This window comes from Heptranchias perlo, unplaced genomic scaffold (genome assembly GCF_035084215.1).
Source record: "Heptranchias perlo isolate sHepPer1 unplaced genomic scaffold, sHepPer1.hap1 HAP1_SCAFFOLD_56, whole genome shotgun sequence".
NCBI lineage: Eukaryota > Metazoa > Chordata > Chondrichthyes > Hexanchiformes > Hexanchidae > Heptranchias > Heptranchias perlo.
Genome location: NW_027139581.1, coordinates 707,131 through 722,140, shown reverse-complemented (window position 1 = coordinate 722,140; position 15,010 = coordinate 707,131).

Here is a 15,010-nt window from a genome sequence, read left to right as displayed (position 1 = left end):
TGCACATAAAATCACAACTACAGCAGCATGTGATAAAATCCTGATCCATGGATGTATTTGAACATAAGATCCCCAAGATCGGTGCTGGGTCCGCTGTTATTTGTTATTTATATTAATGATTTGGATGATAATTTAGGAGGCATGGTTAGTAAGTTTGCAGATGAAACCAAGATTGGTGGCATTGTGGACAGCGAAGAAGGTTATCTAGGATTGCAACGGGATCTTGATAAATTGGGCCAGTGGGCCGATGAATGGCAGATGGAGTTTAATTTAGATAAATGTGAGGTGATGCATTTTGGTAGATCGAATCGGGCCAGGACCTACTCCGTTAATGGTAGGGCGTTGGGGAGAGTTATAGAACAAAGAGATCTAGGAGTACAGGTTCATAGCTCCTTGAAAGTGGAGTCACAGGTGGATAGGATGGTGAAGAAGGCATTCGGCATGCTTGGTTTCATTGATCAGAACATTGAATATAGGAGTTGGGATGTCTTGTTGAAGTTGTACAAGACATTAGTAAGGCCACACTTGGAATACTGTGTACAGTTCTGGTCACCCTATTATAGAAAGGATATTATTAAACTAGAAAGAGTGCATAAAAGATTTACGAGGATGCTACCGGGACTTGATGGTTTGACTTATAGGGAGAGGTTGGATAGACTGAGACTTTTTTCCCTGGAGAGTAGGAGGTTTAGGTGTGATCTTATAGAAGTCTATAAAATAATGAGGGGCATAGATAAGGTAGATAGTCAAAATCGTTTCCCAAAGGTAGGGGAGTCTATAACGAGGGGGCATATATTTAAGGTGAGAGGGGAGAGAAAGAAAAGGGTCCAGAGGGGCAATTTTTTCACTCAAGGGATGGTGAGTGTCTGGAACGAGCTGCCAGAGGCAGTAGTAGAGGCGGGTACAGTTTTGTCTTTTAAAAAGCATTTAGACAGTTACATGGGTAAGATGGGTAGAGAGGGATATTGGCCAAGTGCAGGCAATTGGGACTAGCGTAGTCGTATAAACTGGGCGACATGGACATGTTGGGCCGAAGGGCCTGTTTCCATGTTGTAAACTTCTATCATTCTATGATTCTATGATTCTAATTCCAAAACTTATCCCAGAAACTGGGGTCCTGTAGCAGTTCATCTGCTTTATCAGCATGAGTTTTAATTATTTTAGTGTGTTTCGTCCATTGATGAATTAACTCATTGGCTTCCTCCGCTATTTGCGTCCAATCTGTAGTCAGGTGCGGAATGGGTGGTAGTTCGGTCGGAACATATTTCCGCATATCTTGGTCTATATCGGTCCGTTGGACTGTGAGGTTTTCGTTTATTACTATCCTCATTATTGGCTTAGGCAGAACTTGTCCACCGACAACCAGGTCTGAGGTCACATTGTTAATGGCCACATTGTGTCCTTCCAGAGGGCACTGTTTCCATCCTTTATTATAGCTCATAGCCGCTGTGGCTGTGTCATACGTTTGTCCCACAAGGGCGTATTGTAAAAAGGACTCGTTGTTAACCGGCAAAATGGACAATGAACAATTTTCATAAGGACTGAACCCGCAATTAGTAAGTTTCTGTCTCGTTATCTCTTCTGACAGGCCCAGTGATTCCCTCCTTGGTAACACTTTGACAAATCTACCCCTTTTAGAGCACCGTCCATTACAATAGCATGAGATGGTGGATTGCTCAAAGATATCCAAATACCCTCATGATACTTGCCCACTTTATGAACTATTTTTAACGGGTAGGTCAAATTGCTTCTGTGCTGGGGAATATGAAACACCGCCCCAACGTAATATTTCCGGTATGAGTCACCACCCCAGTACATATGTGTGGTCCCAGTGGACCATAATTTTACCTCGACCGTCGCTCCCCGATGGTCGCTCCATAAATGGACCCGCAAATTAATTAATGATTTTTCCCTCTGGGATTACCAACAATGTCACCTCTTGAACTGTGTTACATGAAAACTGTACTGTCGCTCCCTCCGGTACACCCAAAGTCTTTCCCGCGCACGCTAACCCATCCACTCCCGTATAATACTAATTTAAATCCTCTCGTTTCCCTTTGTTGGTTCGGACTGTCTTATTCTGCAGAGCAAAGTTGTCCCTGGTCTCGGGATATCCCTCCGCCGTCGACACTGCTTCAGGAACGTTCATTCGTCGTGACGGCTCCTCGGCAGGTTCAACCGCAGTTCTGATGACGTTCAATCCGATAGCAACAAAATGCATCATCCCCTTCATTCTCGGCTGGACGTGGAATAAATACGTGTAATTTCTGCTCTTATGTACAGTTTCTTTTAGGTACTATCACAAGTCCAGTCTCTCCATATACTGAGCCAGACCGTCTAAATCCTGTTCCCAATTAGTTTCGGATTCTCACCGTCCGTTTCTTTGAACCCACTTATTCCCCCTTTTTGTTTTATGTTCCTTTTGTTTTTTTCCTGGATTCTCCTCTGCATGTGAACGGACAGTATCAAATTTGTGTTCAATCACCTCCTCTTGGACCTGTAGCTGGTCCTGTGTGACTTTCAGAATTTGGAACATCGTTAGCATCGAGCAGCACATGCCAATGGTGATTATCTTGTTTTTCTCCTCCCAACTTTAGCTGATTAATGTGGTACCAGCCACTCTTATCTGATGCCGTTAATATCCTGCATACAGATGGGCTGGCTTTGTATACTATCTCATAGGGACCGGCAAACTTTGGACTCAATAATGAGGTGGGCTGTTTTATTCTAATCGTTACTCTCTGACCGGGGCTCAACTCTATCGGGCTGGCTTTTGCATCGAAATAAGCCTTGCTTTGCTGTTTCTTCTTTCCCTGTCGGTGAGCGGCTACATAATTTGCTTCTTTTACTGTTTCCACTAGCTGTTGTACCCATTTTTCCGATATAATGTGATCTACCTCGGGTTCAGACAAATCCAAACCTACCAACCCCTCCATTCCCCTCATGTCCCTTCATGTCATGAGTTTATAAGAAGTGTAGCCTGTTGATGAAGTCACGGTATTCCTGACTATCATCAGCACAAAGGGCAGAACCACTTGCCAGGTTGTCTTGTGCTGCTGCACCATTTTGGCTATCATGTTTTTCAATGTCCGATTCATTCTTTCCACAATTCCACTAGACTGTGGTCTATAGGGTATGTGAAATCTCTGTCTATCCCCAAAAAGGGTCATAACATCCTGCATAACTTGGGCTGTAAAATGTGTTCCCTGATCTGATTCTATGCTTCGGGGTGAACCCCAACGGGTAAACACCTTTTCTAATAGAATTTTCGCAGTAACTTCGGCTGTGTTTGTTCTGGTCGGAAAAGCTTCCACCCATTTAGTGAAGGTATCCACTATTACTAGAATGTACTTGTATCCTCCTGGAGTGGGAGGAAGCGGTCCTATATAGTCTATCTGTAAATTAGTCCAAGACCCTTCTACTGGTCTAGTATGTCGGAGGGCCCCTTTCTTAACATTTCTATCGGGGTTGTGTTGTGCACAGATCAAACAATTCTTGACATTGTGTTCCACGTCACCTGTCATTCCGGGCCACCAGCACACCTCCTTTATCCTATCTAGGGTGCTCTCCGTCCCTTTATGTCCCAATAAGTCATGGCACCAGTGGATTATTTGGTTTCGTCCCCCCTCTGGCACCACAAATTTTCCTTCACATGGAACCACTCCGTCTTGAATATAGACCGCCTTGTGCCTTTTGTATGTGTCTGACTGCTCCTTCTATTAGTTTTTTTAATTCTCCGTCTTTCTTTTGCTCCTCCGTTAAATCTGTTACTTTGACCTGCTTCTCTTTCTGGCCTCCGATTTCCCCAATCGGTGGCTGCCATTCCCGTCCACTGACAGCACCTCGTTTAGCTAGTTCATCAGCTTTCCTGCTCCCTTCGGGAGATCGTTTTGAATGAGCTTTCACTTTTGTGACCCCATATCCTTTCCCCTGTGCTTCTTCAAAGATGTACAGTAATAGCGGGGCTGACGGAACGGGTCTTCCATCCGCTGAGACAAATCCTCTCGCTTCCCATAGGGGCAAATGTTCTGTGAGGCTATGACAAACATACATGCTATCAGAATATATGACTGATCTGGGCGGAAAATATTCCGGGTGACCAACCACATATGCGACGGCTGCTAGTTCTGCTGCCTGCGCACTCATAGTGTGAGGTAATTTCAGAGCCGCACTAAATCTTTCCCGCCCGTGGTCATCCTCCATGTATATCCCACAGCCAGTTCTCCTTTCCCCATCTTGTACTGATGAAGAGCCATCCACAAAACATTTAAAATAGGGTTCTTCCTATCCTGTTTCCTTTGTCTTTCTGCTTTCAGGCCCCGTCTTACCCCCTCCCTTTTGTTTTGATACAAATGGGCCCTTGGGGTCATTTGCTATCATCAATTGACACTCATGTTTTTCTCCCTGATAAGCTAAGTTGTCTGCTAACAGAGTGGTGGTTTTTACCCCCTTTACGGTTATATTTCTCCCTTGCAGCAACAATGTCCATCTCGCGATTCTATTTTGGCTAACTGAACCATCCTTAATCCTTCCATCTAACAGTAGCTGTACTGGGGTGTGTTCTGTTAATATTGTAAGTGGGTTTAGTCCCACTATATAGGTAAAATGCTGAATTGCCCAAAAGACAGCTAGCAAGTGTTTTTGGCATACCGTGTACCCCTGCTCTACTGGTGAGAGCATACGTGAAGCGTACGCTACTGGTCGTAATTTCCCGTGTGTCTCCTGTAATAGAACTGCCGAGAGGGTGTTGTCTGTGGTAGCCACCTCCAGTGCAAACGGCTCAGTTGGATTTGGGCTTTTTAGAGCAGGCACGGCAGCTGGTGCTTGCTTTTGATCAGCCATGGCCTCGGTGTGTTCTGTTTTCCACTCCCAGGCCACATATTTTTTAATAATTCCATCAGCGGGGCCGCCTTTGTGGCGAATCCATCAATATGGTCCCTGCGATATCCCACCAACCCCAAGAAGGACCTTAACCCTTTTACATCCCGCGGAAGAAGGAGTCTGCCAACCGTCCCGACCCTTCGCTTGTCAATGTCCCTTAGTCCCGGCGTCAGAATCATTCCCAAGTAAGTAACTTTTTGTTTCATGGTCTGCGCTTTTTTAGGGTTAATCTTTAATCCCAAGTCATGTAACAACTGCAGTAATTCACTTAGCAGTTGATAATGTTCCTTCTTGGTTTCAGTTTGTAGGAGTAAGTCATCTACATACTGCATTAGACATTCAGGCCTCGAGAATAATTTTAACCCTTCCCTCAGCCGTTGGTGAAATATGGATGGGGAATTGTGAAACCCCTGCGGCAGGGCGGTCCATGTATATTGCTGTCCTTGGAAAGTAAATGCGAATTTATATTGACATTCTTTCTCCAGTGGAATAGACCAAAAACCGTTACTTATGTCCAAAACCGTAGAACACTGCGCATCCTCATTTTGTCGAACTACTGTCTCTGGGCGAGTTGCTACAGTAGGGGCTGTTAGCGGGGTGGCTTTATTTAATTCTCTGTCGTCAATCGTGAGTCGCCAGCTACCGTCGGGTTTCCTCACCAGCCAAATAGGTGCGTTATTAGTAGAAGCTATTGGTCTTAATATCCCTTGCTGCAGCAGACTCTGTATCACCTTCTCTATCTCTTCTTCTGCTTGTTTTGGGAAACCATACTGCTTCTGTGGTTTGGGGTCTGGACCTTGTATACACACACTCCCGGTCATTTTCACACAATCATGTTTATGTCGGGCAAATACTATTGAGTTTTGTGCAATAATCTGTTGTACTTCACGATCGTTATTCATTTCTCCTGGTTCTATCCACATTTCCCTGATCGTGCATATCCTATCCCGATATTCCCCCACCGGGACGAGTGTGTGATTTATACTGCCCATGCCCAAAGGCATTTGCCAAATCATACAATTAACAGGGTCGAAGCAAAATCCCGCTTTGGCCATATAGTCACTCCCTGATATATGTTCTTGTCCTCTAGGTAATTTAATAAGGACCACTGAATGCTCTATCACTATGTCTCCCACACCGACTTCCAACGGTACACTCACATATCCCACTTGTGAATGCCCTGTGAATCCACTGAGAATAATTTTATTTTGAATTTTCCAATCTATGTCATTGATCTGAGTGGTGCTAACGGTGGTTCGAGATCCCCCTGTGTCCCAAAGGATTGTAAGAGGGCGGCCTCCAACCCTACCATTCACTAGGGGTCTCCCCGTGTCATCCAACCGCGCGTCACACACCCATAACGGAGAGGCCTGAGATCGTCATTGCAGTTCGGGGTACAACCCGGAACTCGGTGATATTTCTATCGTATCACACTGAGGACTCGGTCTATTCTGCCTTTCCACGGGTAGGCTCTGATTTCTTCCCTGACCTGCATTATCTCGTCTCGGGTTCGGGCAGTCCCTTGCGAAGTGTCCCTCTTGGCCACAGTTATAGCATTTGGACACCTCACCTTGAGTTCGCCCCTTTCCCGAGAAGTTTCCTCTGCCTCTGCCTCTACCTCTTCCCACTATCTAATATGCAGGAGGGGGTTCCCCCTGAGTAGGTCCCCTCCCTTCATTTCTCCAGGTTATCGCCTGATCCTTAACAGGCATTGCTCTGTCCCCGGATGCCTTGGATCGTTTTGGTATTTCCCTTTCCCATACTCGAACCGTCTTCCTAATTATCCCGGGTTCCGTATGTGTGTCATCAGCGGGGTCAAACTGATCTAGTGCCTTCCTCGACTCCTCAGTGCCATGCGACACTAGTGTTCTCAGCCATCGGTTCCTAACCTCCCGCTGTAAATTATCCCTGTCTAAATCTGTACTATAGACCCCCTGAAACACCGCCCAAATGGGGGCCGAAAATAGAGTGGGGTGTTCACCTTTCCTTTGATAGCATTTCATCAGCGCCTCCACTGGATCCCCCCTGTTATCGCCCATGACAGATAATACCTGGTCCTTTAAGGCTTCATTTGTGCCTCTACCAAGTTTTTGTTCATCCGGTAGGGCGGAGTGTATATGTGGGTGTAGGCACATTAGGATTAATTTGCTTTCCTCAGCATCATCTAAGCCGTGTATCGCTCTCTCTTGCCTGACCGCTAGGAACAACTCCCGAGGATCATCCCCAGGCGCACACGTTCCAATATCTTTCGCAATAACCCGCAGTTCCTGTACCCCAAGTGGGGTGGAATATGTCATATCCTGATCATCTTCCCCCACCTGTGCTCTAGTAGTTACAAGGGGGGCCATTGGGGCAGACGGTTTTTTCTGCTCTGGAGCATAAGCTGGCGGTGGGTTCCCCAGTGGAGGTTCCCTATCACCGCTGCTGTATCTATCCGCCTTGTCTGCTAAATCATCCCAATCTACATCCCCGAGACCACTTTCTTCACCTCTTCCGGGTGCAAAAGCAAACAATATGAACCTATGTGCAGCTTGCTGATCTTGCAGCCTCCCTATCAGTTTCTGACACGTTGTGTGATCGCCAGTACTACTCCTCTTCTCCTGAGCTGCTCTGTGAATCACATTCATAGCAGTTTTTAAATCACTACATTGTTGTTTCCATCTCTCCACCTCAGCTTGGGCTTCTCCCTCTCTCTTACGCTTTTCATGAGTCAATTTTTCGCACTGTAACTGATGTTGGTTCATAAAATCTGAACTTCTCTGTCCCTGCAGATCAGTTACCTTCTCACGAAGGCGGGCGATCTCCTCACGGAGTTTTTTATTCTCTTCCCCTAATTCGTCTTGGATTTTCTGAGTCTCTTCTTTCTCTCTCCTAGCCTGCTGTCGGCATTCTATCCATTCCTCAAGTAAACATCCGATCGCTACGGACTTCTGTATCTTTTTTAATTTCCTATCTGACATCTTTTGTTGCGCAATTTTCCAAAGGACCTCCCCAACAGGCTTTCCCTTGTCTCCAATGTGACCCGCATACTCCCCGTATTGCGGCCACTTCCCTATGACGTATTTTTGAAGGAGTCTCTTCCAATCAAAACAGTCCAAGTCCCCAGGGCTTAGTGATTTCCCTTTATTCGTCATCTTGTGTTATTAACTATGAATTAACCCAAACTCCTGCTCTCTGTATACTTTGCCAAATTCGGTTCGCCTCGAGGCTCCCACTGACGCAACGGAGAGATTTATCCTCGAGCCCACCCAGGGACGCCAAAGATGTTGACCGGAAGTCACCGGTTAACGGTTTTGGCTTAGTACACAGAGGAAGAGTCAATTCTCTCTTAATTGTCAATTCGCTTTATTAACGTTATTAGATCATGTACATACCGCTTATACGTCTAGTTAGATATAGGCATGCAGTTTACAGCAGGTTATACAGTTTTATACTCAAACTAGGATTTAAACGCACACCCACTAGGTTTCCCTGACTAACACCCCCTGAGTATTAGGATTTAAAAGCACACCCACTAGGTTTTTCTGACGAACACTCCCCGAGTGGTCACAGAATAGAAAGGATATTATATTACCCGGAAAGGAGAGGTACTGCTGGCCAGGCAATTCTCTCTCCCACTCCCGACGTCGTCTCTACGTCCCTGACGTAGTCTCTACGTCCCTGACGTAGGGTTTCCGTTTCCACAATGGTTCGTCTCTGGAGTCTCCCTCAAAAACAAACTGAGACCAAACCAGCAATTCTTCAGTTTTATTCACCAAGTCTTTCTTTTCGAATGATGCTGTCTTCTCTGGTTGGCTCAAAGTTGCTGGAGTGATCGATGTCATCCCCTGATTGGCTCTGTTCCAAGGGCCGAGGGAGCATCACCTCAAACCCCTTTTCTAAATAAGGACTGGTGTCTCATCACAGTTCCTTTGTCCCTGCAAGAAGCGGAACGAATTCAAGCCAGTTCAGACCAGTGACTGAACTCCAGGTCATCCCAGTTCAAAAGGTCAGTGTCTTTGTTTGCACTTCGAATTAAGCTCAATAGGTTTCTGCAGCCTCTGGCCAACAGTCCCCTCATCGAAGTCATTGATATCGATTATAAACAGCTGAGGCCCAAGCACTAATCATCCCTGCTCGTTACATCCTCAAAAAAACTCTAATAGATTTGTCAAACACGATTCCCCTTTCAAAAAACCGTACTGACTCTGCCGAATCATATCATGATTTTCTAAATGCGCTGTTACTACGTCCTTAATAATAGATTCTAGCATTTTCCCCACGACTGATGTCGGGCTAACTGGCCTGCCGTTCCCTGTTTGCTCTCTCCCACCTTTCTTTAATAGTGGGGTTACATTTGCTACCTTCCAATCCATGGGGATCATTTTAGAATCGAGGGAATTCTGGAAGATCATAACCAATGCATCCACCATCTCTGCAGCCACATCTTTGTAAACCCTAGGACACAGGCCATCAAGTCCAGGGGATTTGACGGCTTTTAGTCCCATTAATTTCTCCAGTACTTTTTCTTTACCAATATTAATTACTTTAAGTTCCTCACTCTCATTAGACCCTTGGTTCCCCACTATTTCCAGTATGTTTTTTGTGTCGTCTACTGTGAAGACAGATAAAAATATGTGTTTATCATCTCTGCCATGTCTTCATTCCCCATTATAATTTCTCCTGTCTCAGCCTCGAAGGGACCCACGTTTATTTTTGCTAATCTCTTCCTTTTTACATCCTTGTAGAAGCTCTTACAATCTGTCTTTATATTTCTTGCTAGTTTAAACGCATATTCTATTTTCTCCCTCTATCAATTTTTTGGTCATCCTTTGTTGGTTTCTAAAGCCCTCCCAATACTCAGGCTGACAACTCTTTTTGGTAAAATTGAAAGCCTCTTCTTTTAATCTAATACTATCCTTAACTTCTCTTGTTAGCCACGGATGGATCACTTTACACACAGAATTTTTATTCCTCAAGGGAACGTAAATTGGTTGAGAATTATTAATAATTTCTTTAAATGTTCACAATTGCTTCTCTACCGTCATATCTTTCAATCTAATTTCCCAATCTACCTTGACCGTTTCGCCCCTCATACCGACGGAGTTTGCTTTGTTTAAATTTAACACCATAGTTTCAGAATTAACGACATCACTCTCAAACTCAATAAGAAATTGTATCATATTTTGATCACTGTTCCCCAGAGGATCCTTAATTATAAGATTACTAATTAACCCTGTCCCATTACACAATACTAGATCTAAAATAACCTGTTCCCTCGTTGGTTCCTCGACATATTGTTCTGGAAAACTGTCTCGAATAAATTCCATGAGCTCGTCCTCCAAACGACTTTTACCAATTTCCTGTGTCCAGTTGATATGAAGATTAAAGTCCCCACGATTATTGTATTATCCTTGTTACAAGCTCCTCTAATTTCCTGATTTATACTCTGTCCAACACTACAACTTCTGTTAGGGGGCCTGTAAACTACTCCATCCAGTGTTTTCTCCCCTTGTTATTTCTTAGCTCCACCCAGACTGATTCCACATCCTGATTTTCTGAGCTAAGATCCTTTCTCATTACTGTCTTTACCTCATCCTTTATTATCAGGGCTACTCCCTCCCCCACCCCTCCCCCACTCCCCTCCCCTCCACTCCCCCCGCTCCCCACCCATTAATTTTCCAATTTGCCGATCTTTTCCAAAAGTCAAGTGCCCTGGAATATTTAGTTCCCAACCTTGGTCACCCTGTAACCACGTCTCAGTGATGGCGACGAGATCAAACCCATTACTCTCTATTTGTGCCATTAATTCATCTATCTTGTTCCGAATGTTTCGTGTATTCAGATAAAGTGCCTTTAATTTGAACTTTTTACTATTTTCCCTGATGTGACTTTAGTCACGAACACCCGATTACCTTTGTTAAACTCTCTGTCCCTTCCTGACACACTCTGCTGGTTTTTACCCAAATCGCTACTCTGCTCTACAGCCTTGACTTTTCTCTTTAGATTATAAATTTACCCTTACCTGAACCCTCCCCCACTATCTCCTGCCCCAGTTATTCGATTCGCCAGGACACTGGTCCCAGCCCGGTTTATGTGGAGCCCATCCCAATGGAACAGCTCCCTCTGTCCCCAGGACTGGTGCCAGTGCCCCATGAATCGAAACCCCTGTCTCCCACACCAACCTTTCAGTCACCCATTTAACCATCTAATCTGTCCCAATGCCAATTTGCGTGTGGCTCAGGTAGTAATCCAGAGATTATTATCTTTGAGGTTCTGGTTTTTAATTTGGACCCTCGCTCCTCAAACTCCCTCAGCAGAACCTCATTCCTAGTTCTACCTGTGTCGTTGGTTCCTACGTGGATCACAACAACTGGATCCTCCCCCTCCTGCATCAAGTTCTTCTCCAGTCGCGAGGAGATGTCCTTAACCCTTGTACCGGGCAGGCAACACAGCCCTCGGGACTCCCGGTCGCAGCTGCAGAGAACAGTATCTATTCCAGTATTACAGAACAGAAGGAGGCCATTTAGCCCATCGTTCCTGTGCCAGCTCTATGAAAGAGTTCTCCAATTAGTGCCACTCCCCCGCTCTTTCCAAATAGCCCTGCAAATCTTCCCCCTTCAAGTATTTATCCAATTCCCATTGAAAGTTACAATTGAATCTGCATCCACCACCATTTCAGGCAGTGCATTCCAGATCATAACAACTATGGGCATTAAAATATTCTCCTCATCTCCCCTCAGCTTCTTTTGCCAATTATCTTCAATCTGTATCCTCTGGTTACCGACCCTCCTGGCAGTGGAAACAGTTTCTCCTTATTTCCTCCATCAAAACCCCTCAAAATTTTCAACACCTCTATTAAATCTCCCCTTATTCTTCTCTGAAGAACAATCCCAGGTTCTCCAGACTCTCCACATAACTGAAGTCCATCATCCCTGGTACCATTCTGAGTGGACAAACAAAGCTGATTTATTTGACATTTATCCAGAATATTAAACTCCAGCCCAGACCTCGGGGTTATTCACATCAGAAACAAACCCCAACTGTCAGAATGAACACGGTTCAGTCCTGGATGTGATTAACAGCAGCAATAACAGCAGAATCCAACCCCTGCAGTCAGAGGTGAACTCGCTGGTGTCTCAGAACATTTTAAACAGCCTCTGCAGTGTGAATACGTTGGTGTCTCTGCAGATTCCTTTTGCTTTTAAATCTCTTCTCACAGTCAGAACATTTAAAGGGTCCTTTATCAGTGTGAACAAGTCGGTGTACAGTGAGATGGGATGAACGAGTGAATCCCTTCCCACGCACGGAGCAGGTGAACGGTCTCTCCCCAATGTGAATGCGCTGATGACTTTCCAGGTGAGACGGAGAATTGAATCCCGTCCCACAGTCCCCACATTTCCACGGTGTCTCCGTGGTCCGGGTGTCCTTGTGTCTCTCCAGGTTGGACGATCAGTTGAAGCCTCGTCCACACACAGAACACGTTGACGGTTTCTCCCCGCTGTGAATGGTGCGATGTTTTTTCAGGCTGTGGAACTGGTTGAAGCTCTTTCAACACTCAGTTCACAGGAACACTCTCACTCGGGTGTGTGTCTCGGTGATTTTCCAGTCACACTGATGTTTGAAATCTTTTCCCACAGACAGAACAGACAAACATTTTTCCTTCCCCATTCAAAGGCCGATGATATTCAGGTCCTGATGAATCGAGTGACTGTCAAATTTGATTGGATGTTTGATTTGAGCTTCCCGTCTGCAAATCCTCCCCTTCCAATACCCTGTAAAAGGAGTTTACAAAAGTCATCACTGTAAATACAGGATAGAAATTCAGGACAGAAAATTCTCATTTCTACGGAACATTCTTCCAGCTCATTCCCCCAGACTGTAAATCCCCATCCCACAAACTCACCCTCCTCCCCGTGGTGAAATCCAAACCCATCGCACCATCTCCATCATATTTCCTTCTATCTGAGTTTTCTCTTCATCACCCTGAAGGTGCTGACTCCGATTGGGTAAATTCTACACTCACTGGTTCCCCTCTCTCTCCTCCCCTGAAGGTGCTGACTCTGTCTGGGTTCAGTTCTACACTCACTGGTTCCCCTCTCTCTCCTCCCCTGAATGTGCTGACTCTGACCGGGTTCAGTTCTACACTCACATCGGTTGGTCACGTAACGATTGCCAGTTCTGGGTTCATCGTCCATAAGACGGAGTCAGTAATTTAAGCTGAATCAACGTGAATAACTACTGAATGTTGAGAATAATTCCAGTTACCGGAGTTGTTACTTTGAGTATCGGAGAATCTAAATACAGTTGATGGAATAAAATAAGAATTTGCATTGATAAAGCGCCTCAGGACATCCCAACGGGCTTTAGAGACAATTAAAAATTTTGAATTTTGGTCCCTGCTTTCATGTGGGAAATGCGTCAGCCAATTTGCACACAGCAAGATCACAACGTGATAATCTGTTGAATCCCGTTGAAGTACAAGGTAATAATTGAATTACACCTTTAAAGGTTTCATTCCGACTGAATATGGTGCCCTTAAAGATCGGGAGATTTATCGTCCGGCTCAGACTCATTCTGGGCGAATCTGTGATGGTCGGAAAGGTCAAAGGTTATTCGTAGAGCCCAAAACCTTACCAATCTGACAATCACTGTGCTGATTACCTGGCCTGTTCCAACATCCATATTAACAGAGGGGGGAGTCCCTGGAATATCCTCAGCTCGGTATATTGCCCAGTAATATCTGTACATTCTTTTGTCTACGTGACACAGGGCTCGTAAACAATGATTTTCATTATAATATGAGATGAACAAACTGAAATTCAAGGGGAAGGTGTAGAGGGGACTGTATGTCCTGGTGAGAGATTGAGTTGTAGGGGGACTCTATGCCCTGGTGAGGGATGAAGGTGTCGAGGGACTGTATGTCCTAGTGAGAGATAGAAGAGTAGAGGGGCTGTATGTCCTGGTGAGGGATGGAGGTGTCGGGGGACTGTGCCCTGGTGAGAGATGGAGGTGTAGAGGGACTGTATGTCCTGGTGAGGGATGGAGGTGTCGAGGGACTGTATGTCCTGGTGAGAGATGGAGGTGTAGAGGGACTGTATGTCCTGGTGAGGGATGGAGGTGTAGAGGGACTGTATGTCCTGGTGAGGGATGGAGGTGTAGAGGGATTGTATGTCCTGGTGAGGGATGGAGGTGTAGAGGGACTGTCTGTCCTGGTGAGAGATGGAGGTGTCGAGGGACTGTATGTCCTGGTGAGAGATGGAGGTGTAGAGGGACTGTATGTCCTGGTGAGGGATGGAGGTGTAGAGGGACTGTATGTCCTGGAGAGGGATGGAGGTGTAGAGGGACTGTATGTCCTGTTGAGAGATGGAGTTGTAGAGGGACTGTATGTCCTCGTGAGAGATGCGTTGTAGGGGGACTGTATGTCCTGGTGAGAGCTGGAGATGTCGAGGGACTGTATGTCCTGGTGAGAGATGGAGGTGTAGAGGGACTGTATGTCCTGGTGAGGGATGGAGGTGTAGAGGGACTGTATGTCCTGGAGAGGGATGGAGGTGTAGAGGGACTGTATGTCCTGGTGAGAGATGGAGGTGTATGGGGACTGTATGTCCTGGAGAGGGATGGAGGTGTAGAGGGACTGTATGTCCTGTTGAGAGATGGAGGTGTCGAGGGACTGTATGTCGTGGTGAGGGATGGAAGTTTCCAGGGACTGTATGTCCTGGTGAAGGATGGAAGCGTCGAAGGACTGTATGTCCTGGTGAGAGGTGGAGGTGTAGGGGTACTGTATGTCCTGATGAGAGATGGAGGTGTAGAGGGAATATATTTCCTGCGATATCTACGTTCTTTACCGATGTTCCCTGACCAATCATCATTTCTTCTTCTTTTAAAGTTAATCCCTGGCCCATCAACATTTCTCCTTTTTTACAGACGCTCCCTGACAATCATCAATTCTCCTTGAATTATTGATAATACCCTTACTCGTCACAATTTCTCCTTCAATTACAGACCCTCTCTGCCGATCGCCATTTCTCTTTCATTTACAGACACTCCCTGACTATCATCAGTTCTCCTTCATTTCCAGTCGCTCGCTGACCGTCACCATTTCTCCTTCATTTACAGACGCTCCCTGACAATCACCAATTCAATTTTAATT